This window comes from Chiloscyllium plagiosum, unplaced genomic scaffold, assembly GCF_037043375.1.
Source record: "Chiloscyllium plagiosum isolate Xiang-an unplaced genomic scaffold, Cpla_swu_hap1 HiC_scaffold_52, whole genome shotgun sequence".
Taxonomy (NCBI): domain Eukaryota; kingdom Metazoa; phylum Chordata; class Chondrichthyes; order Orectolobiformes; family Hemiscylliidae; genus Chiloscyllium; species Chiloscyllium plagiosum.
This window is the reverse complement of record NW_028270190.1, coordinates 23,813,603-23,838,270: the sequence shown is the minus strand read 5'-3', so window position 1 is coordinate 23,838,270 and position 24,668 is coordinate 23,813,603. Positions and strand designations below refer to the sequence as shown.

General features: G+C 46.9%; 1 long non-coding RNA gene across 1 annotated transcript in view; it reads right to left on the bottom strand.

Annotated features, from left to right (window-relative positions):
- Positions 1 to 24,396, bottom strand: part of LOC148134883 (uncharacterized) — a 44,982-nt gene extending 20,586 nt beyond the window's left edge. The window contains exons 1-2 of the long non-coding RNA XR_015755643.1: positions 24,276 to 24,396; positions 14,677 to 14,799 (exon numbers count right to left, since the gene is read on the bottom strand). This is a non-coding gene — a long non-coding RNA (uncharacterized LOC148134883). The remainder of the gene's footprint in view (positions 1 to 14,676; positions 14,800 to 24,275) is intronic.
- Between the last annotated feature and the right edge of the window lie 272 nt (positions 24,397 to 24,668).

The window sequence follows — 24,668 nt, the reverse complement described above, 5'->3', positions numbered from 1 at the left end:
AGATCAGCTCGATATTTCTGATGGGGGCTGCTTAAATGTTCAATATTTGTTGCAACTACAGGCACTTACGTAACTGCTACTACACAATCTCAAATGTCTCTCCCTCCCACCCACCTTCTCTGTCTTTCTCCTGCCTCTCTCTCATTTACAAGTCTCTCTCTCACTCTCAATGTGAACATTCACACATTATTACTCTGACATTATAACAAGTGTTTAAGAGACAGTTTGACATTTAGGATTTTACTTTCCTCTTTGGGAAGTTCTGTCTCTCAGACACTCGCCGTGGGTGGGGACGTGGGGGTTAACAACTTTGTGTCAAATCTGAAGACCTTGGGTACTTTAACCCCAGGCTTCAAGCCTGTTTTAAAATGACAGGCCCATAATCTGACAGGACCCGGTTAACCAGAGGATTGTTAAAAAACTAGGGTTCAACAGATGAAACCAGTCTTTGAAAAAAAAATAAAGGGACACAACTGAAGTGGGGCCCCACGGAGTGCGGCCAGTGGAATAGGCCTCAGGTTTGTGTTCTCCTCTTGGAGAAAGCTCTTTTCAATGTTCACCTTTCCCAAACTGTCTCTCTCTCTCTCTTTGGATTTTCCAAGCGAATAATAATTCCCTGGGATAAAAGAAACGGGATCAATTAAATGACAGATTTTTTTTTTAGAGATGGCAGAGCAAGATCCCAGGGATTGTCTCTCTCTCAGCAACATCTAAGCATTAAACATGTCAGCCAGAAGTTGATTTTCAGGTCAGACCTTTTTGAAACCTTTCCAAAATGAGGAGTAAGCTGATGAGAAGATTCACTGCGTACAAAGATGGCATGACGACAATTGATGCACAGCAAGATCCCATATAGAGCAATGTAGCAGTAGCTAAATCATGATTTCTTTCTACTCTGCAATGCTGGTCAAGTCTTGTGGCATTATTTGCTGTAATGCCACAAACTAAAATTAGTGCTGTTTCACAATCTCATATAGCTCTCCCTCTCTCTCCTCCTGTGGAAGGGGTATTGACACTCGCTCTGTGGAAAGGGTATGGGAACAAGCTCGTGGAGCTGCAGTTTGCTCACGTCCTGGATCGTAGAACACAGAGAAGAAGAATACTTTTCGTCAGTAATCACTCAGGAACAGGACATTATTGCCGATGTGAATACTGAGTCACAATTAATTAGAATGGACGGCTTTGAGGTATGTCGGGAAGAGGTGTTGGAAATTCTGGAAAGGGTGAAAATAGATAAGTCCCCTGGGCCTGATGGCATTTATCCTGGGATTCTCTGGGAAGCAAGGGAGGAGATTGCAGAGCCATTGACGTTGATTTTTATGTCCTCGTTGTCTATAGGAATAGTGCCAGACGACTGGAGGATAGCAAATGTGGTTCCCTTGTTCAAGAAAGGGAGTAGGGATAACCCTAGTAACTGTAGGCCAGCGAGTCTCACTTCTGTTGTGGGCAAAGTCTTAGAGAGAATTGTAAGGGATAGGATTTATGAACATCTGGATAGGAATAATGTGATCAAGGATAGTCAGCATGGTTTTGTGAAGGGCAGGTCGTGCCTCACAAACCTTATTGAATTCTTTGAGAAGGTGACTAAGGAGGTAGACGAGGCTAAAGCGGTAGATGTGGTGCATTTGGATTTTAGTAAGGCGTTTGTTAAGGTTCCCCAGGTACGCTACTGCAAAAAACACGGAGGTATGACATTGAGGGTGAGTTGGAGGTTTGGATTAGGAATTGGCTGGCTGGAAGAAGACAGAGGGTAGTAGTTGATGTTAAAGGTTCATCTTGGAGTGCAGTGACGAGCGGTGTTCCGCAAGGATCTGTTTTGCGATCATTGCTGTTTGTCATTTTTATAAATGACCTAGAGGAGGGGCTCGAAGGTTGGGTGAGCAAGTTTGTGGATGATACGAAAGTCGGTGGAGTTGTTGACAGTGAGGAAGGATGTGTCAGGTTACAGCGGGATAAAGATAAGCTGCAGAGCTGGGAAGAAAGGTGGTAAATGGAGTTCAATGTCGGTAAGTGTGAAGTAATTCACATTGGTAAGAGTAACAAGAAGATGGGGTACTGGGCTAATGGTCGGATACTTGGTAGTGTGGATGAGCAGAGGGATCTTGGTGTCCATGTACACAGATCTCTGAAAGTTGCCACCCAGGTAAATAGTGCGGTGAAGAAGGCATATGGCGTACTGGCTTTTATTGGTAGAGGAATTGAGTTCCGGCGTCCTGAGGTCATGTTGCAGTTGTACAAGACTCTGGTGCGTGTGCGGTTTTGGTCGCCATGCTATCGGAAGGATGTGGAGGCACTGGAACGGGTGCAGAGGATGTTGCCTGGTATGGTAGGAAGATCGTAAGAGGAAAGGCTGAGGCACTTGGGGCCGTTTTCATTGGAGAAAAGAAGGTTTGGGGTGACTTGATAGAGGTGTACAAGATGATTAGGGGATTCAGTAGGGTTGACCATGAGAACCTTTTTCCATGTATGGAGTCTGCTATTACAAGGGGGCATAGCTTTAAATTAAGGGGTGGTAGGTATAGGACAGATGTTAGGGGTAGATTGTTTACTCAGCGAGTCGTGAGTTCATGGAATACCCTGCCAGTAGCAGTGGTAGACTCTCCCTCTTTACGGGCATTTAAACGGGCATTGGATAGGCATATGGAGGATAGTGGGCTAGTGAAGGTTAGGTGGGCTTGGATCGGCGCAACATCGAGGGCCAAAGGGCCTGTACTGCGCTGTATTTTTCTCTGTTCTATGTTCTAAGAGAACTAAGAACAACGCAGCACAGTAACAGGCCGTTCGGCCCTCCAAGCCTGTGCCAAGTCATTTTGTCCTTACTTTCTAAAACTGTCTTCAATTACAGGATTCCTATTCCTCTCTTCCCTTCCTAGTCATGTATTCGTCCAGGTGTTTCTTGAAAGCTGCTATCGTGTCTGTTTCCACCACTTCCTCTGGCAGCACATTGCAGGCACTCAGCAGCCTTTCTGTGAAAAAGTTGTCTCTCACATCTCTTTTAAACTGCTCCCTTCCTCGGTCACTCGCACCTTGAACCTATGGCCTCTGTACCCCTTCAACCCTGGGAGAAAGCCTCATATTGTCCACTCTGTCCACGCCAGTAACAATCTTATAAACCTCGATCAGCTCCCTCAACCTCCTGCATTCTATTGAGAACAGCCCCAGTCTATCCAACCTTTCTTCACAGCGAAACTTCCCCCATACCAGGCAACATCCGGGTAATCATTTTCTGTACCCTCTCCAAGGATCCACATCCTTCCGATGACCAGAACTGCACACAGTATCGCAAGTGTGGCCTCATTAAAGTTCTAAGATGCTACAGCGTAACTCATCTATCCATATCCTCAATGCCCCTTGCAGTGAAGGCAAGCATGCCATAGGCCTTTTTCACTCCCTTAAAAGGCTGAGCTGCCACTTTCAATGATCTGTAAACCTGCACACCCACATCGCTCTGCATGTTTATGCTCCTAAGGGTTCTACCATTCAATATTAAATCTACACTTGACCTTTGAAAATGGATTACCTCACATTTGTCCGGATTAAACTCCAACTGGCGTTTTTTTCGGCCCATGTCTCCAAGGAATCTATATCCTGCTGTATCCTCTGACAATCTTCCTCACTATCTGCAATTCCAACAATATTTGTATAATATGCAAACCTATTAAATAACCAACCACGTTTTCCTCCAAATCGACCATAAACAGCAGAGCTCCCAGCACGGATCCCTGCAGAACACCAATAATCACAGTAAATGAATGGTTCCTTAAACCGTCCATTCACTGCCCCCTCTGTCTTCCTACTACTCCAGTTCTTTATACATCTTGCCATCTCATCCCTGATAGCAAGCTTTTGTACCAGTCTGTCATGAGGAGGACTGAAGTCAATATCGTCCACTTTTGTCAATATCGTCCATCTTTGTCATGTCCTCAATAAACTGAATTCATTAACTGAGGCATGGCCTTTTCGACACAAAACCATGTTTTCTATCGAGCTGTATTCGACACGTTGGGACTTGACTGGCCAGGACCTGCAGGAGATGTATGACAGTTTGTTTCTGGCAGGAGCCATGAGCAAATCCATCAGGAAAGTATTCATCACGCTCATCCACAAGCCGAAGGGGGAGGAGGGCGGAAATTAGAAATTGGAGCCAATATCATTGCTGCATGTAGACGACAAAATACTGTCTTAAGGTCATCACCAACTGGGTCAGGACTTCTCTGGGATCGGTGATCCATTCCAACCAAACCTGTGTTGTACTGGGCAGGACAATCTCTCTGAGAGTCTTATGCTTCTGAGGGATACGATCACCGACATACAGGTCAGGGGGGTGGACACCTGCCTCATTAGCCTGGGCCAGGAGAAGGCTTTTGACAGAATATCACACACACCTCCATGTGGGATCTACTCTCCAAAATTGGCTTTGGGGAGGGAGTCTGCAATTGCATCAGACTGCTCCTCAACAACATCGTTCGCGCAGTCTCAATAAATGGGTGGGATCTGGAAGCCTCCCCGTCAGATCAGAGTTAGGCAGGGCTGCCCACTTTCACCGGCCTTGTTTGTGTGTTGTATAGAGCCCTGCTGAGTCCATCAGGATGGATGTGACCCTGACAAGGGAGACTATTCCAGGCAGTAGAGGCCTGCAGGTCAACGCCTCCCCGAACAACGTTTTGTCACTGTTTTCTGCTGGGACCCGCTGTCAGTGCACAGACTTATGACCATCTGGGATCAATTCCAACTGGCTTTGGAAACCAAGGGAAATTGAGGCAAGAGTGAGGCCATGTTCTGTGGGAACTCGGCTGACTGATCCTTCATTCCCTAAACAGTCAGGACAGATTACCTGAAGGTGCTGGGAATATGGCTCAGAGGGGTTGATGTGTGCATGGAATCTAGCAAGGAGTGCACGGCCAAAGTGAAGCAGACACTGGTCTTTTAGAAGCACCACTCCCTCCCCATTTATTGGTAAAAACCTGGTTACCAGGTGTGATGCACTCTCTGTTCTTGGACTTGGCGCTGATCTGGCCCATCCCCCAAAACTGCACTGTTTCAGTCACCCGAGGCAACTTCCACTTCATCTGTCAGCCTAAGATAGCCTGTGTCTGCAGGGAGTCCAAGTACAAAACCGTAGTTTAGGAGGGGAATGAACATACCCAACACTGCTCTCACCCTGATGGCCCCTTTGTGTGCGGCTGCATCAAGCTGTGTGCACTCCTCCGGGTGGGGGTGGGGTGGGGTGGAGTGTTTCGAATTGGGCAAAGTGTTCAGGAGCGTGTGAGGGCGGCTGCGTGTGAATTGGTGCAGAATCAAGTTTTGCAGAATCAACCAAGCTACTGGTTTATTGAAACGCTCGTTGCTTCGATCGCATGGCCGCAGGCTGTCAGAGCACAGCGAGATCTCACAGGCAGCAACATGTCAGCAGCAAGATCAGCTCGATATTTCTGATGGGGGCTGCTTAAATGTTCAACATTTGTTGCAACTACAGGCACTGACAAATCTGCTACTTCACAATCTCAAATGTCTCTCCCTCACACCCACCTTCTCTGTCTTTCTCCTGCCTCTCTCCCATTCACAAGTCTCTCTCTCACTCTCAATGTAAAGATTCGCATATTATTACTCTGACATTATAACAATCTTTAAGAGACAGTTTGACATTTAGGATTTTACTTTCCTCTTTGGGAAGTTCTGTCAGTCAGACACTCGCTGTGTGTGGGGACTTGGGGGTTAACAACTTTGTGTCAAATTTGAAGACCTTGGTTACTTTAGCCCAGGCTTCAAACCTGTTTTAAAATGACAGGCCCATAATCTGACAGGGCCCGGTTAACCAGAGGACTGTTAAAAAACTAGGGTCCAACAGATGAAACCAGTCTTTGGGGAAATAAAGGGACACAACTGAAGTGGGGCCCCACGGAGTGCGGCCTGTGGAATAAGCCTCAGGACTGTGTTCTCTTCTGAAAGGATGCTCTTTTTAAAGTTCACCTTGCCCAAACTCTCTCTCTCTCTGTTTGGATTTTCCAAATGAATAATAATTCCCTGGGATAAAAGAAACGGGATCAATTAAAAGACAGGGAAAATATTTTTAGAGATGGCACAGCAAGATCCCAGGGATTGTCTCCCTCACCAACATCTAAATATTAAACATATCAGCCAGAAGTTGATTTTCAGGCCAGATCTTTTGGAAAACTTTCCAAAATGAGGAGTAAGCTGATGAGAAAACTCACTATGTGCAAAGATGGCATGATGACAATTGATACACAGCACGATCCCATATAGAGCAATGTATCAGTAGCTAATTCATGATTCCTTTCTACTCTGCAATGCTGGTCAAGTGTTGATTATTTGCTGTAATGCCAGAAACTAAAATTACTGCTGTTTCACAGTCTCAAATAGCTCTCCCTCTCTCTCCTCCTGTGGAAGGGGTATTGACACTCGCTCTGTGGAAAGGGTGTGGGAACAAACTCGTGGAGCTGCAGCTTGCTCACGTCTTGGATCTTAGAACACAGAGAGGAAGAGAACTAAGAACAACGCAGCACACCGACAGGCCGTTCGGCCCGCCAAGCCTGTGACAAATCATTTTATCCTTACTTTCTAAAACTGTCTTCACTTACAGGATTCCTATTCCTCTCTTCCCTTCCTATTCATGTATTCGCCCAGGTGTTTCTTGAAAGCTGCTGTCGTGTCTGTTTCCACCATTTCCTCTGGCAGCACATTGCAGGCACTCAGCAGCCTTTCTGTGAAAAACGTGTTTCTCACATCTTTTTTAAACTGCTCCCTTCCTCGGTCACTCGCACCTTGAACCTGTGGCCTCTGTACCCCTTCAACCCTGGGAAAACGCCTCATACTGTCCACTCTGTCCACGCCAGTAAAAATCTTATAAACCTCGATCAGCTCCCTCAACCTCCTGCATTCTATTGTGAACAGCCCTAGTCTGTCCAACCTTTCTATACAGCTAAACTTCCCCATCCCAGGCAACATCCGGGTTAACATTTTCTGTACCCTCTCCAAAGCATCCACGTCCTTCTGGTGACCAGAACTGCACACAGTATCGCAAGTGTGGCCACACTTAAGTTCTATGATGCTCCAGCGGAACTCATCTATCCATATCCTCAATGTCCCTTCCAGTGAAGGCAAGCATGACATAAGCCTTTTTCACAACCTCAAAAACCTGAGCTGCCACTTTCAATGATCTGTAAACCTGCACACCCACAGCGCTCTGCATGTTTATACTCCTAAGGGTTCCAACATTCACTATTAAATCGACATTTTACCTTTGAAAATGGATTACCTCACATTTGTCCGGATTAAACTCCAAAAGGCATTTTTTCGGCCCATGTCTCTCAATGATCTATATCCTGATGTATCCTCTGACAATCTTACTCACCACCTGAAATTCCACCAACATTTGTATAATATGCAAACCTATTAAATAACCAACAACGTTTTCCTCCAATTCGACTATAAACAGCAGAGCTACCAGCACTGATCCATGCAGAACACCAATATTCACAACTCACCTCCCTTCAACCATCCATTCACTGCCCCCTCTGTCTTCCTACTACTCCAGTTCTGTATACATCTCGCTATCTCACCCCTGATAGCAAGCTTTTGTTCCAGTCTGTCATGAGGAGTACTGAAGTCAATATCGTCCACTTTTGTCTCACCAATCATCATTGTCATGTCCTCAATAAACCGAATTCATGAACTGAGGCATGGCCTCTTCGACACAAAACCATGTTTGCTATCGAGCTGTATTCGACTCGGTGGGATTTGACTGGCCAGGACCTGCAGGAGATGTATGACAGTTTGTTTCTGGCTGGATCCATGAGCAAATCCATAAGGAAAGTATTCATCACGCTCATCCACAAGCGGAAGGGGTTGGTGGGAGAAAATTAGAAATTGGAGCCAATATTATTGCTGCACGTAGACTACAAAATACTGTCTTAAGGTCATCACCAACGGAGTCAGGTCTTCTCTGGGATGGGTGACCCATTCCAACCAAACCTGTGTTGTACTGGGCAGGACAATCTCTCTGAGAGTCTTATGCTCCTAAGGGATACGATCACCTTTCTTCAGGTCAGGGGGGTGGACACCTGCCTCATTAGCCTGGGCCAGGAGAAGGTTTTTGACAGAATATCACACACACCTCCATGTGGGACCTACTCTCCAAAATTGGCTTTGGGGAGGGAGTCTGCAATTGGATCCGACTGCTCCTCAACAACATTGTTCGCGCAGTCGCAATAAACGGGTGGGATCTGGAAGCATCTCCGTCAGATCCAGGGTTAGGCAGGGCTGCCCACTTTCACCGGCCTTGTTTGTGTGTTGTATAGAGCCCTTTGCTGAGTCCATCAGGATGGATGTGACCCTGACAAGGGAGATTATTCCACGCAGCAGAGGCCTACAGGTCAACGCGTCCCTGGACACGGATTTTGTTGCCGTTTTCTGCTGGGACTCGCTGTCAGTGCTCAGACTCATGACCATCTGGGATCAGTTCCAACTAGCTTTGGGAACCAAGGGAAATTGAGGCAAGAGTGAGGCCATGTTCTGTGGGAACTAGGCTGACTGATACTTCATTCACTAAACAGTCAGGACAGATTACCTAAAGGTGTTGGGAATATACCTCGGAGGGGTTGGGGTGTGCATAAAATCTAGCGAGGAGTGCACGGCCAAAGTGAAGCAGACACAGTTCTTTTAGGAGCACCACTCCATCCCCATTTATGGGTAAAAACCTGGCTACCAGGTGTGATACACTCTCTGTTATTGGGCATGGCGCTGATCTGGCCCATCCCCCAAAACTGCACTGTTTCAGTCACCCGAGGCAACTTCCACTTCATCTGGCAGCCTAAGATAGCCTGTGTCAACAGGGAGTCCAAGTACAAAACCGTCGATTAGGTGGGCGGGGGGTGGGGGGGGTGGGGGGTGTGGGGGTGAATGAACATACCCAACACCGCCCTCACCCTGATGGCTCCTTTGTTTGCGGCTGCATCAAGCTGTGTGCACACAAATAACAAGTGTCACTCCGTAGTGATGGTTCTACCTGTCCCCGGGGCTGGGAAGGATGGGATTGGCCTCGTTGCCTTGCAACGCTCCAAATAGAGTCACAGAGTCATGTGGGTGTTCAGCACGGAAACTGACCCTTAGGTCCAACTCACCATTAAGACCAAGTATCCTCAATTAATACAGTCCCATTTGCTTGCATTTTACCCATATACCCCCTAACTCTAGGGAAGCTTCTTCGCTATCCACTGTACCTCCAATTTTAGTGAAATCTGCCACTTAGGTACTGTGCCTCCTATGTTCACATCCTATGTTACAATTTACGTAACTGAAAAACACAGTGGACCCAGCACCGATCCTTGTGGGACACCGCTGTTTATAAGCCTCCAGAACGATCCACTAACACCCACTAAAGCGAGAGGTAGGGTGTGGGGGTCAGGGAAAGAGAAACAGAGACAGGAACAGAGAGACAGATACAGTGCCACACAAAGGTGGCGGTAACAGTGTCTCAAACTCGAGAGCCTCTGGTTTCTAACTGCAGGATGTATTCTTATTATCATTACAACGGTAGTCCTCTGGGTGGGGGTGGGGTGGGGTGGAGTGTTTCGAATTGGGGAAAGTGTTCAGGAGCGTGTGAGGGCGGCTGCGTGTGAATTGGTGCAGGATCTAGTTTTGGGTTTTCAGAAGTGGCCACAACGTGGCGACGGCACAATGGATGGGGAAGGAGCCAAACGAATGTCGAATGCGAATATACCCAAAATCGCCCTCAACCTTATGTTCCCCCCACCACCACCTTTGTATGGAGCTACATCAAGCTGTGCATAGACGCTCAGTCCACAAACACCAAGTGTCACTGCGCACTGAGATTCTACCAGTTCCCGGTGTTGGGAAGGATGCGACTGGCCACGTTGCCATGCAACATTCCAAATAGTGTCACAGAATCATGGGGCTGATCAGTACCCTTCGGTCCCACTCGTCTATTAAGACCAAATATCCTCAATTAATCCAGTTCCATTTGCTCGCATTTCCCCCATTTCCTTCCAAACTCTTCCAATTGAAATATCCATCCTGCTGCCTTTTAAAAGTAACAGTACACACATCCACCAATTCCCCTGGCAGCGCATTTCATACACACACCAGAATCTGCGTGAACATTTTGTCCATTAGATCTCTTCCAAATCTTTCACCTCACCTTAAACCTATGCCCTCCAGTTCTGGAATCCCCCACACAGGGGAAAGGTCCACAGCTCTTCACCCTCTCCATGCCCCTCTTAATTTTAAAAAAACTTCTGTAAGGTTACCCCTCAGCCTCCGATGCTCCAGGGGAAATAGCCCCAGTCAATTCAGCCTCTCCCTACAGCTCAAACCCTCCAACACTGGCAACATCCTCATAATTCTTCTCAGAACACTTTCAAATTTCACAGCATCGTTCCGACATCAGGAAGACCAGAAGTGAACACAGCATTCTAAACGTGCCCTAACCAATGTCCTGCGCAGCCAAAACATTACCTAAAAACTCCTATTCTCAATGTTCTGACCAAGACAGGAAAGCATACCAAATGCCTTCTTCACTATCCTGTCTACCTGCAACTCCACTATGAAGTAACTATGAACCTGTACTCCAAACTCCCTTTGTTCAGCAACACACCATAGGACCACTCCATAAAGTGTACAAGTCCTGCCCTAATTTGCCCTCCCAAAATGCAGCACTTCGCATTTATCTAAATTAAAATCCATCTGCCATTCCTCAGCTCAGTGGCCCATCTGATCAAGATCCTGTTGTACTCTGAGGTTAGCTTCTTCGCTGTCGACTGCACCTCCAACTTTATTACCATCTTCCAGTTAGAAACTATGCCTCTTATATTCACATCCAAGTCAAATATGCAACTGACAGAACACTGTGGACCCAGCACCAATCCTTGTGCGACGCCGCTGGTCATAGTCCTCCAGACAGAAAAAGAACCATCCACCAAAACCCTCTGTCTTATCCCTTTGAGCCAATTCTACAGTGAAATGGCTAGGTCTCCCGATATTCCACATGGTCTTAATTTGCGAAACAATTTACCATGAGGAACCTTTTCAAGTGCCTCACTGACGTCCATACAGATCACGTCCACCACTCTGCTTTCATAGTGTCATAGAGATGTACAGCATGGAAAGAGACTCTTCAGTCCAACCCGTCCATCCCGGCCAAATATCCCAACCCAATCGAGTCCCTCCTGCCAGCATCCGGCCCATATCCCTCCAAACCACTCCTATTCATGTACTCATCCAGATGCCTTTCAAATGCTGTCATTTCACAGCATCCACCACTTCCTCTGGCCGCTCATTCCATACACACACCACCCTCTGCGAGCAAACAGTTGCCCCTTCTGTCACTTTTATATCTTTCTCCTCTCACCGTAAACCTATCCCCTCTCGTTCTGGGCTCCCCCACCCCAGGAAAAATACCTTGTCTATTTATCCTATCCATTCTCCTCATGATTTTATAAAATTCTACACGGTCACCCCTCAGCCTCTGACACACCAGTGAAAACAGCAGCAGACTTTTCAGCCTCTCCCTGTCACTCAAATCTTCCAACCCTGGCACCATGCTGGTAAATCTGTTCTGAACCCTTTCAAGTTTCTGAACATCCTTCCAATAGAAGGGAGACCAGAATTGCACATAATATGCCAAAAGCGGCCTAACCAATGTCCTGTACAGTTGCAATATACTCTCCCAACTCCTATGCTTAATATTCTGTCCAATGATGAAATGCATACCAAACGCCTTCTCATCAAACCTCTTCAAAACATCAAGTCATTCAGACACGAATTCGAATGCTCAAAGCCATATTGCCTGTCCCGAATCGGTTGTCGTCCTGTATCCCCAATGTGGAGGAGACACCACCAAGAGCAAAAGGCACAGTAGATGAGGTGTTTGAAAGCACAAAAAAATCGTTGCCAGATGTGGAAGGATCATTTGGGGCCTTGGACAGGGGTGAGCAGGAAGGTGTTTGAATGCAGGTTTTACACTTCATGCGGTGGCAGGTGAAGGTGCAGGGAGTGACGGGTCGGTTGGTGGAGGGGCGTGGACCTCACCAGGGAGTCACGGAGTGAATGTGGAAGCAGTCCACAGAGAGTATTCCAAAAGTAATTGCCTGGTTAGTTCCACAGACCTCACCAAACCACCTTCCACTTCGACACCTTCCCTTATCGCAGCAAGCTGTGTAAAACCTGCATCCACACCTCCCCCATTTCCTCTGCCAAAGACCCCAAGGATCCTTCCACATCTGGCAGATATTTCTCTGTGCATCCTAACACCTCATCTATTGTGTCGGTTGCACACGAAATGGTCTCTTCTACATTTGGAGACAGGACACCGTCTTGTGGATTGTTTCAGGAAACATCTCTGGGACACAGGCACCAAACAAACCCTGTGGCTGAACACTTCAACCCCCACTCTGACAGTCCTAAAGACATGCAAGACCTGGGACACCACCACTGCCAAGTCCAAGCCACCCGATGCCTGAAGGAGGAACGCCGCAACTTCCACCTTGGGACCCTCCGACCACGCGGAATTAACATCGACTTCACCAGTTTCCTCTCTCCCCTACCCCCACCTCATCCCAGAAACAAACCTCCAATTCAGCAACACTCACGTGACATGTCCTATCTGTCCATCTTCCTTCCCAACAATCTGCTCCACACTCCCCTCCGACCTATCACCCTCTCCCGACCTGCATTTACCCATCACCTTCCCAGCTCTCTTCCCCCCAGCTCCACCACCAATTAACCCCCAGGTTATCTTTCAGTTCCCTTCCCCCCGTCCCAGATTCCTGATGATGGGCGGATTGTCGAAATGCTGACTCTTCTGCTTCTCGGATGTTGCCTGACTTGCTGTGCTATTCCAGCGCCACACTTTTCCACTCAGATCGCCAGCTTCTGCAGCCCTCACTTGCTCCTCTCTGTCTTTTATCTGAGGCATTTGTGGCGGCCTTCCTTTATCTTACCCCTGTTCCAGACTGCTGCCCCTGAGCTTGCATATTGCCTCGTCTGTCTCAGCCAGAGAGCTCACTGACTCTTAGTTTAAATATGAATTCCCCATCTCATGATCCAAGTTCAGAGGGTTTTTGTCCAGGGTGTCTAATGTGAATGTTTACTCCACCTTACATCTACCCGCCCTGTATTCCACCTTACTTCTGTACTCTGATTATCTCATTTTTGACGGCTTCCCATTTTTTAGCTGTTCCTTTACCTGCGGGTATCTGCTGCCAATCAGCTATTAAATGTTCTTGGCAAGTACCGTCAAAATTTGCCATCTTCCAATTTAGTACAACTTGCAAAACAATCTCATGGCCAAACGAACCACAGCACATTCACCCATCTCTTAGGTCAACAGGGGTAAATGCAAAATGCAAATTAAATTTGATTCCATTTGCATGTCGCTTTGCTTCGGACCCATTTGATGACTACATTCTCGTGGATGCTTCCAGACTCACGTCGTGGCGAGACCTTTATTCAGCATCCAACAATTCAATGTGCGTATGTTTAATTAAATAAACTCTGCTCTTTTTTTAATGAGGTAAACAGGGTTTTGTGTCCAATGCTACTGTCAGAAGCGAGTACTTCACCTGAAGAACTACTTTTATGTTGATCTCTCCACTGGAAGCATATCCTTCCCTCATAAGACCAGCGATCGTGTGCACTTTACTCAAAAACACAATCCAGCTGACATTGTTCCCTGCCCAGCACTACAGCAGCAGCCGGCCCGAGAATCTAATCCGTTTCTCCTGTGTGAAGCTGTTTCAGTATCAACTGTTGCTGCAGATACCAAATAATCTCTCTCTGTCTATCCCTCTCTCTCGACACACACATGTACATCAATCTGTCTGTCCCTCTCTCTCTCCCCCCAACCCCGGAACACCCCCCCACCACAGACAATCTCTACCAGACAGATGGACCTGCTCTATCTCTCGACAGAGAGAGAAATAACATGAGAATTAATTTGACATATTCTTCTGCAGATTTATTGTCCCTGAGGTGTTTACTGTCTCCACCCCAGAGTGTCAGACACTTTGCAATGTCTCTCAATCCCCTCCAAGAGAGTTGCCTGTCCTGTTGAGACATTAATGTCAGAACTTCAACTTCCTTCGATCTCAGTGAATATTGTCATGTTAACTCTAGCACAGAAAAACTTGATCATTCCTCCTTTCCTTTTAAACATTTTAAGCATTTGTATGCTTTCTGAAGGTGAGTTGCGCAATTTGAAAACATTAAACAGTGACCCCTCAGTAGCCTCGAAGAACTGGCCGGACCGTGGGGATATTTGCTGAGGTTCCCTCTGGGATTTTCCTGATGTCAGTGTGACTGCCAGCTGTAACGCTCTCTCTCTCCCACGTGCTCTTTCACTCTGTCTTTATCCTGTCTCGTCCATCCTGCCCCACACACCACACATTACTCTGACATTATACCAAGTTTTTAAGGAGAGTTTCACATTCAGGGTTTTAATTTCCTCTTTTTGGACTTCTGTGTGTCAGACACTTAACATGCTTGTGTCAAATCCCAAGGCCCTGATTATTTTCACCACAGGCTTCAAACTTGCATTAAAATGACAGAGCCACAATCAATCTCAGTTAACCAGAGACCTTTAAACATCGAGGGCATCCCAGAGGAGATCAAACCTCAGGCTAACAAATAGACACAACTCACACGGGCCCCATGGGATGAAGCCTGTCGAATAGGCCTCAGGCTGATGTCCGCCACTCCCCTCTGGAGCATAGGTCTATCCAAGGGAAGGATTTCTTGTACTGTCATAGTTTCAAATAACAATTCCTGCAAGGGGTGTGTGGAGAGAGAGGGAGTGAAAAAGGTTACTGGAACAGGAAAGGCGGCTTGGTTTTCAAACATATTACACAGCAAAAGGTTTTCCTTCACACAAAACATTTCTCAGCAAACCCAATTACGATCAAATTGGGAAAAAAAGATCAGGGATTTCAATTATAGACCCACCGGGCAGCATTCAATCTATTGGTTAATTGAAGCGCTCGTTGCTTCGATCGCATTGCCGCAGGCTGTCAGAGCACAGCAAGATCTCACAGGCAGAAAAATGTCAGCAGCAAGATCAGCTCGATATTTCTGATGGGGGCTGCTTAAATGTTCAATATTTGTTGCAACTACAGGCACTGACAAAACTGCGAATTCACAATCTCAAATGTCTCTCCCTCACACCCACCTTCTCTGTCTTTCTCCTGCCTCTCTCCCATTTACAAGTCTCTCTCTCACTCTCAATGTAAAGATTCGCACATTATTACTCTGACATTATAACAATCTTTAAGAGACAGTTTGACATTTAGGATTTTACTTTCCTCTTTGGGAAGTTCTGTCAGTCAGACACTCGCTGTGTGTGGGGACTTGGGGGTTAACAACTTTGTGTCAAATTTGAAGACCTTGGTTACTTTAACCCCAGGCTTCAAACCTGTTTTAAAATGACAGGCCCATAATCTGACAGGACCCAATTAACCAGAGGACTGTTAAAAAACTAGGGTCCAACAAATGAAACCAGTCTTTGAGAAAATAAAGGGACACAACTGAAGTGGGGCCCCAAGGAGTGCGGCCTGTGGAATAGGCCTCAGGATTGTGTTCTCCTCTTGGAGGATGCTCTTTTTAAAGTTCACCTTGCCCAAACTCTCTCTCTCTCTCTCTCTCTCTCTTTGGATTTTCCAAGCGAATAAAATTCCCTGGGATAAAAGAAACGGGATCAATTAAAAGACAGGGAAAATATTTTTAGAGATGGCACAGCAAGATCCCAGGGATTGTCTCTCTCTCTCTCTCTCACCAACATCTAAGCATTAAACATGTCAGCCAGAAGTTGTTTTTCAGGTCAGACTTTTTTGAAACCTTTCCAAAATGAGGAGTTGGCTGATGACAAAACTCACTGCGAGCAAAGATGCAATGATGACAATTGATGCACAGCAAGATCCCATGTAGAGGAATGCAGCAGTAGCTAATTCATGATTCCTTTCTACTCTGCAATGCTGGTCAAGTCTTGATTATTTGCTTAATGCCAGCAACTGAAATTACTGCTGTTTCACCATCTCAAATAGCTCCCCCTCTCTCTCCTCCTGTGGAAGGGGTATTGACACACGCTCTGTGGAATATGTATGGGAACAATCTCGTGGAGCTGCAGCTTGCTCAGGTCTTGGATCTTAGAACACAGAGAAGAAGAGAACTAAGAACAACGCAGCACAGTGACATGCCGTCCGGCCCGCCAAGCCTGCGCCAAGTCATTTTGTCCTTACTTTCCAAAACTGTCTTCACTTACAGGATTCCTATTCCTCTCTTCCCTTCCTGTTCATGTATTCGTCCAGGTGTTTCTTGAAAGCTGCTGTCGTGTCTGTTTCCACCACTTCCTCTGGCAGCACATTTCAGGCACTCAGCAGCCTTTCTGTGAAAAACGTGTCTTTCACATCTCTTTTAAACTGCTCCCTTCCTTCGTCACTCGCACCTTGGACCTGTCGCCCCTGTACCCCTTCAACCCTGGGAAAAAATCCTCATACTGTCCACTCTGTCCACGCCAGTAACAATCTTATAAACATCGATCAGCTCCCTCAACCTCCTGCATTCTATTGAGAACAGCCCCAGTCTATCCAACGATTCTTCACAGCTAAACTTCCCCCATACCAGGCAACATCCGGGTAAACGTTTTCTGTACCCGCTCCAAAGCATTCACATCCTTCTGGTGACCAGAACTGCACACAGTATCGCAAGTGTGGCCTCACTAAAGTTCTCTGATGCTCCAGCGTAATCATCTATCCATATCCTCAATGCCCCTTCCAGTGAAGGCAAGCATGCCATAGGCCTTTTTCACTACCTTAAAGGCCTGAGCTGCCACTTTCAATGATCTGTAAACCTGCACACACACATCGCTCTGCATGTTAATACTCCTAAGGGTTCTACCATTCACTATTAAATCTACACTTGACCTTTGAAAATGGATCAACTCCCATTTTTCCGGATTAAACTCGAACTTCTGTATCCTCTGACAATCTTCTTCACTATCTGCAATCCCACAATAATATGCAAATCTATTAAATAACCAACCACGATTTCGTCTAAATCGACCATAAACAGCAGAGCTCCCAGCACTGATCCCTGCAGAACACCAATAATCACAACTCTCCATTCCTTAAACCATCCATTCACTGCCCCCTCAGTCTTCCTACTACCCCAGTTCTGTATACATCTTGCCATCTCACCCCTGATATCAAGCTTGTGTACCAGTCTGTCATGAGGAAGACTGAAGTCAATATCGTCGACTTTTCTGTCACCAGTCATCTTCGTCATGTCCTCAATCAACTTAATTCATTAACCGAGGCATGGCCTCTTCTACACAAAACCATGCTTTCTATCGAGATGTATTCGGCTCGGTGGTATTTGACTGGCCAGGACCTGCACGAGGTGTATGACAGTTTGTTTCTGGCAGGAACCATGAGCAAATACATCAGAAAGGTATCATCACGCTCATCCACAAGCGGAAGGGGGAGGAGGGAGGAAATTAGAAATTGAAGCCAATATCATTGCTGCGTGTAGACTACAAAATACTGTCTTAAGGTCATCACCAACTGAGTCTGGTCTGCTCTGGGATCGGTGATCCATTCCAACCAAATCTGTGTTGTACTGGGCAGGACAATCTCTCTGAGCGCCTCATACTCCTGAAGGATGTATGATCACCGACATACAGGTCAGGGGTGGACACCTGCCTCATTAGCCTGGGCCAGGAGAAGGCTTTTGACAGAATATCACACACACCTCCATGTGGGACCTACTCTCCAAAATTGGCTTTGGGGACGGAGTCAGCAACTGGATCCGACTGCTCCACAACAACATCGTTCGCGCAGTCTCAATAAACGGGTGGGATCTGGAAGCTTCCCCGTCAGATCCCGGGTGAGGCAGGGCTGTCCACTTTCACCGGCGTGTTTGTGTGTTGTATAGAGACCCTTGCTGAGTCCATCAGGATGGATGTGATCCTGAGAAGGGTAACTATTCCAGGCAGTCGAGGCCTGCAGGTCAACGCCTCCCCGTACAAGGATTTTGTCACCATTTTTTGCTGGGACCCGCTGTCAGTGCTCAGACTCATGACCATTTGGGATCAGTTCCAACTGGCTTTGGGAACCAAGGGAAATTGAGGCAAGAGTGAGGCCATGTTCTGTGGGAACTCAGCTGACTGATCCTTCATTCCCTAAACAAGCAGGACAGATTACCTAAAGATGCTGGGAATATAGCTCGGAGGGGTTGATGTGTGCATAAAATATAGCGAGGAGTGCACGGCCAAATTGAAGCAGACACTGGTCTTTTAGGAGCACCACTCCCTCCCCATTTATGGGTAAAAACCTGGATACCAGGTGTGATGCACTCTCTGTTCTTGGGCATGGCGCTGGTCTGGCCCATCACCCAAAACTGCACTGTTTCAGTCACCCGAGGCAACTTCCACTTCATCTGGCAGCCTAAGATAGCCTGTGTCAACAGGGAGTCCAAGTACAAAACCGTCGATTAGGTGGGCGGGGGGGGGGGGGGTGGGGGTGGGGGGTGTGGGGGTGAATGAACATACCCACCACCGCCCTTACCCTGATGGCCCCTTTGTCTGCGGCTGCATCAAGCTGTGTGCACACAAATACCAAGTGTCACTCCGAAGTGATGGTTCGACCTGTCCCCGATGCTGGGAAGGATGGGATTGGCCTCGTTGCCTTGCAACGCTCCAAATAGAGTCAGAGTCATGTGGGTGTTCAGGACGGAAACAGACCCTTCGGTCCAACTCACCATGAAGACCAAGTATCCTCAATTAATAAAGTCCCATTTGCTTGCATTTCAAACATATCCCCCCTAACTCTAGGGAAGCTTCTTCGCTATCCACTGCACCACCAATTTTAGTGAAATCTGCCACTTAGGTACTGTGCCTCCTATTTTCACATCCAAGTAATTTATGTAACTGAGAAAACACAGTTGGCCCAGCACCGATCCTTGTGGGACACCACTGTTTATAACCCTCCAGAACGATCCACTATCACCCACTAAAGAGAGAGGTAGGGTGTGGGGGTCGGGGAAAGAGAAACAGAGACAGGAACAGAAAGACAGATATAGTGCCACACAAAGGTAGCGGTAACAGTGTCTCAAACTCGAGAGCATCTGGTTTCTTACTGCAGGATGTATTCTTATTATCATTCCACCGGTCGTCCTCTGGGTGGGGGTGGGGTGGGGTGGAGTGTCTCGAATTGGGGAAAGTGTTCAGGAGCGTGTGAGGGCGGCTGCGTGTGAATTGGTGCAGAATCAAGTTTTGGGTTTTCAGAAGTGGCCACAACGTGGCGACGGCACAATGGATGGGGCAGGCGCCAAGCGAATGTAGAATGCTATTATGCCCTCAAACTGATGTTCCCCCCACCCCCTTTGTGTTGAGCTGCATCAAGCTGTGCATAGACCCTCAGTACACAAACACCAAGTGTCACTGCGCACTGAGATTCTACCAGTTCCCGGTGTTGGGAAGGATGCGACTGGCCACGTTGCCATGCAACATTCCAAATAGTCTCACAGAACCATGGGGCTGATCAGTACCCTTCGGTCCCACTCGTCTATTAAGACCAAATATCCTCAATTAATCCAGTTCCATTTGCTCGCATTTCCCCCATTTCCTTCCAATCTCTTCCTATTGAAATATCCATTCTGGTGCCTTTTAAAAGTAACAGGACACACGTCCACCAATTCCCCTGGCAGCGCATTTCATACACACACCAGAATCTGCGTGAACATTTTACCCAGTAGATCTCTTCCAAATCTTTTCCCTCTCCTTAAACCTATGCTCTCCAGTTCTGGAATCCCCCAAACAGGGGAAAAGACTATAGCTCTTCACCCTCTCCATACCCCTCTTAATTTTAAAAACTTCTGTAAGGTTACCCCTCAGCCTCCGATGCTCCAGGGGAAATAGCCCCAGTCAAATTCAGCCTCTCCCTACAGCTCAAACCCTCCAAAACTGGCAACATCCTTATAAATCTTTTCAGAACACTTTCAAATTTCACAGCATCGTTCCTACATCAGGAAGACCAGAAGTGAACACAGCATTCTAAACGTGGCCTAACCAATGTCCTGCGCAGCCAAAGCATTACCATCCAACTCCTATACTCAATGTTCTGACCAAGACAGGAAAGTATGCCAAATGCCTTCTTCACTTTCCTGTCTACCTGCAACTCCACTATGAAGTAACTGTGAACCTGCACTCCAAACTCCCTTTGTTCAGCAACACACCATAGGACCACTCCATACAGTGTACAAGTCCTGCCCTAATTTGCCCTCCCAAAATGCAGCACTTCGCATTTATCTAAATTAAAATCCATCTGCCATTCCTCAGCTCAGTGGCCCATCTGATCAAGATCCTGTTGTACTCTGAGGTTAGCTTCTTCGCTGTCGACTGCACCTCCAACTTTGTTACCATCTTCCAGTTAGAAACTATGCCTCTTATATTCACATCCAAGTCATTTATGTAACTGACAGAACACTGTGGACCCAGCACCAATCCTTGTGCGACACCGCTGGTCATAGTCCTCCAGACAGAAAAATAACCATCTACCAAAACTCTCTGTCTTCTCCCTTTGAGCCAATTCTACAGTGAAATGGCTAGTTCTCCCGATATTGCACATGGTCTTAATTTGCTAAACAATTTACCATGAGGAACCTTTTCAAGTGCCTCACTGAAGTCCATATAGATCACGTCCACCACTGTGCTTTCACAGAGTCATAGAGATGTACAGCATGGAAACAGACTCTTCGGTCCGACCCGTCCATCCCGGCCAAATATCCCAACCCAATCGAGTCCCACCTGCTAGCATCCGGCCCATATCCCTCCAAAAGACTCCTATTCATGTTCCCATCCAGATGCCTTTCAAATGCTGTAATTTAACAGCATCCACCACTTACTCTGGCCCCTCATTCCAAACACACACCACCCTCTGCGAGAAAAACGTTGCCCCTTCGGTCACTTTTATATCTTTCTCCTCTCACCATCAACCTATCCCCTCTCGTTCCGGGCTCCCCCACCCCAGGGAAAATACCTTGTCTATTTATCCTATTCATTCTCATCATGATTTTATAAAATCATGCCTCAGCCTCTGACACACCAGTGAAAACAGCAGCAGACTATTCAGCATCTCCCTGTAGCTCAAATCCTCCAACCCTGGCACCATGCTCGTAAATCTGTTCTGAAACCTTTCAAGTTTCTGAACATCCTTCCAATAGAGGGGAGACCAGAATTGCACATAATATGCCAAGAGCGGCCTAACCAATGTCCTGTACAGTTGCAATATACTCTCCCAACTCCTATGCTTAATACTCTGTCCAATGATGAAATGCATACCAAACGCCTTCTCATCAAACCTCTTCAAAACATCAAGTCATTTAGACACGAATTCGAATGCTCAAAGCCATATTGCCTATCTCGAATCGGTTGTCGTCCTGTATCCCCAATGTGGAGGAGACACCACCAAGAGCAAAAGGCACAGTAGATGAGGTGTTTGAAAGCACAAAAAAATCGTTGCCAGATGTGGAAGGATCATTTGGGGCCTTGGACAGGGGTGAGCAGGAAGGTGTTTGAATGCAGGTTTTACACTTCATGCGGTGGCAGGTGAAGGTGCAGGGAGTGACGGGTCGGTTGGTGGGGGGTGGGTGGACCTCACCAGCGAGTCACGGAGTGAATGTGGAAGCAGTGCACAGAAGGTATTCCAAAAGTAATTGCCTGGTTAGTCCCACACACCCCACCAAACCACCCTCCACGTCGACACCTTCCTTATCGCAGCAAGCTGTGTAAAACCTGCATCCACACCTCCCCCTTTTCCTCTGACAAAGGCCCCAAGGATCCTTCCACATCTGGCAAAAATTTCTCTGTGCATCCTAACACCTCATCTATTGTGTCGGTTGCACACGAAATGGTCTCTTCTACATTTGGAGACAGGACACCGTCATGTGGATTGTTTCAGGAAACATCTCTGGGACACAGGCACCAAACAAACCCTGTGGTTGAACACTTCAACTCCCAATCTGACAGTCCCAAGGACATGCAAGAGCTGGGACGCCACCACGCCAAGTCCAAGCCACCCAATACCTGAAGGAGGAACGCATCATCTTCCACCTTGGGACCCTCCGACCACGCGAAATTAACATCAACTTCACCAGTTTCCTCATCTCCCCTACCCCCACTTCATCCCAGAAACAAACCTCCAATTCAGCAACGCCCACGTGATATGTCCTATCTGTCCATCTTCCTGCCCAACAATCTGCTCCACACTCCCCTCCGACCTATCACCCTCTCCCCACCTGCATTTACCCATCACCTTCCCAGCTCTCATCCCCCATGCCCCACCATCAACTAACCCCCAGTTTATCTTTCAGTTCCCTTCCCCCCGCCCCACATTCCTGATTATGGACTGATGGCCGAAATGCTGACTCTCCTGCTTCTCGGATGTTGCCTGACTTGCTGTGCTTTTCCAGCGCCACACTTTTCCACTCTGATCGCCAGCTTCTGCAGCCCTCACTTGCTCCTTCACTGTCTTTTAGCTGAGGCATTTGTGGGGCCTCCCTTTATCTTACCCCTGTTCCAGACTGCTGCCCCTGAGCTTGCATATTGCCTCGTCTGTCTCAGCCAGAGAGCTCACTGACTCTTAGTTTAAATATGAATTCCCCATCTCATGACCCAATTTCAGAGGGTTTTAGTCCAGGGTGTCTAATGTGAATGTTTACTCCACCTTACATCTACCCGCCCTGTATTCCACCTTACTTCTGTACTCTGATTATCTCATTTTTGACGGCTGTTCCTTTAAATGCGAGTATCTGCTTCCAATCCGATATTGAATGTTCTTGGCAAATACCGTCAAAATTTGCCTTCCTCCAATTTAGTACGACTTGCAAAACAATCTCATGGCCAAACGAACAACAGCACATTCACCCATCTCTTAGGTCAACAGGGGTAAATGCAAAGTGCAAATACAATTTGATTCCATTTGCATATCGCTTTGCTTCGGACCCATTTGATGACTACATTCCCGTGGATGCTTCCAGACTGTCCTCGTGGCGAGACATTTATTCATCATCCAACAATTCATTGTGCGTATGTTTAATTAAATAAACTCTGCTCTTTTTTTAATGAGGTAAACAGGGTTTTGTGTCCAATGCTACTGTCAGAAACGGGTACTTCACCTGAAGAACTACTTTTATGTTGATCTCTCCACTGAAGCATATCCTTCCCTCATAAGATCAGCGATAATGTGCACTTTACTCAAAGATACAACTCAGCTGACATTGTTCCCAGCCCAGCACTACAGCAGCAGCCGGCCCGAGAATCTAATTCTTTTCTCCTGTGTGAAGCTGTTTCAGTGTCAACTGTTGCTGCAGATACCAAATAATCTATCTCTGTCTATCCCTCTCTCTCGACACACACATGTACATCAATCTGTCTGTCCCGCTTTCTCTCCCCCCAACCCCGGAACACCCCCCACCACAGACAATCTCTACCAGACAGATGGAGCTGCTCTATCTCTCGACAGATAGAGAAAAAACATGAGAATTAATTTGACATATTCTTCTGCAGATTTTTAGTCCCTGAGGGGTTTACTGTCTCCACCCCAGAGTGTCAGACACATTGCAATGTCTCTCAATCCCCTCCCAGAGAGCTGCCTGTCCAGTTGAGACATTAATGTCAGAACTTCAACTTCGTTGGATCTCAGTGAACATTGTCATGTTAACTCTAGCACAGAACAGCTTGATCATTCCTCCTTTCCTTTTTAACAGTTTAAGGATTTGTATGCTTTCTAAAGGTTAGCTGTGCAGTTTGAAAACATTAAACAATGACCCCTCAGTCGCCTCGAAGAACTGGCCGGACCGTGGGGATATTTGCTGAGGTTCCCTCTGAGATTTTCCTGATGTCAGTGTGACTGCCAGCTGTAACGCTCTCTCTCTCCCCCGCGCTCTTTCACTCTGTCTTTATCCTGTCTCGTCCATCCTGCCCCACACACCTCACATTACTCTGACATTATATCAAGTTTTTAAGGAGAGTTTCACATTCAGGGTTTTAATTTCCTCTTTTTGGAGTTCTGTGTGTCAGATACTTAACATGCTTGTGTCAAATCCCAAGGCCCTGTTTATTTTCACCACAGGCTTCAAACTTGCATTAAAATAACAGAGCCACAATCAATCTCAGTTAGCCAGAGACCTTTAAAAATCGAGGGCATCCCAGAGGAAATCAAACGTCAGGCTAAAAAGTAGACACAACTCACACGGGCCCCATGGGGTGCAGCCTGTCGAATAGGCCTCAGGCTGATGTCCGCCACTCCCCTCTGAAGGAAAGGTCTATGCAAGGCAAGGATTTCTTGTCCTGTCGTCGTTTCAAAATAGGAATTCCTGCAAGGGGTGGACGGATAGAGTGGGAGAGAAAAAGGTTATTGGAACTGGAGAGGCGGCTTGGTTTTCAAACACATTATACAGCAAGAGGTTATTCCTTCACACAAAACATTTCTCAGCAAACCCGAGTACGATCAAATTGGGAAAAAGTTCAGGGATTTCAATTATAGACCCATCTGGCAGCATTAAAGCTATTGGTTTATTGAAACGCTCGTTGCTTCGATCGCATTGCCGCAGGCTGTCAGAGCACAGCATGATCTCACAGGCAG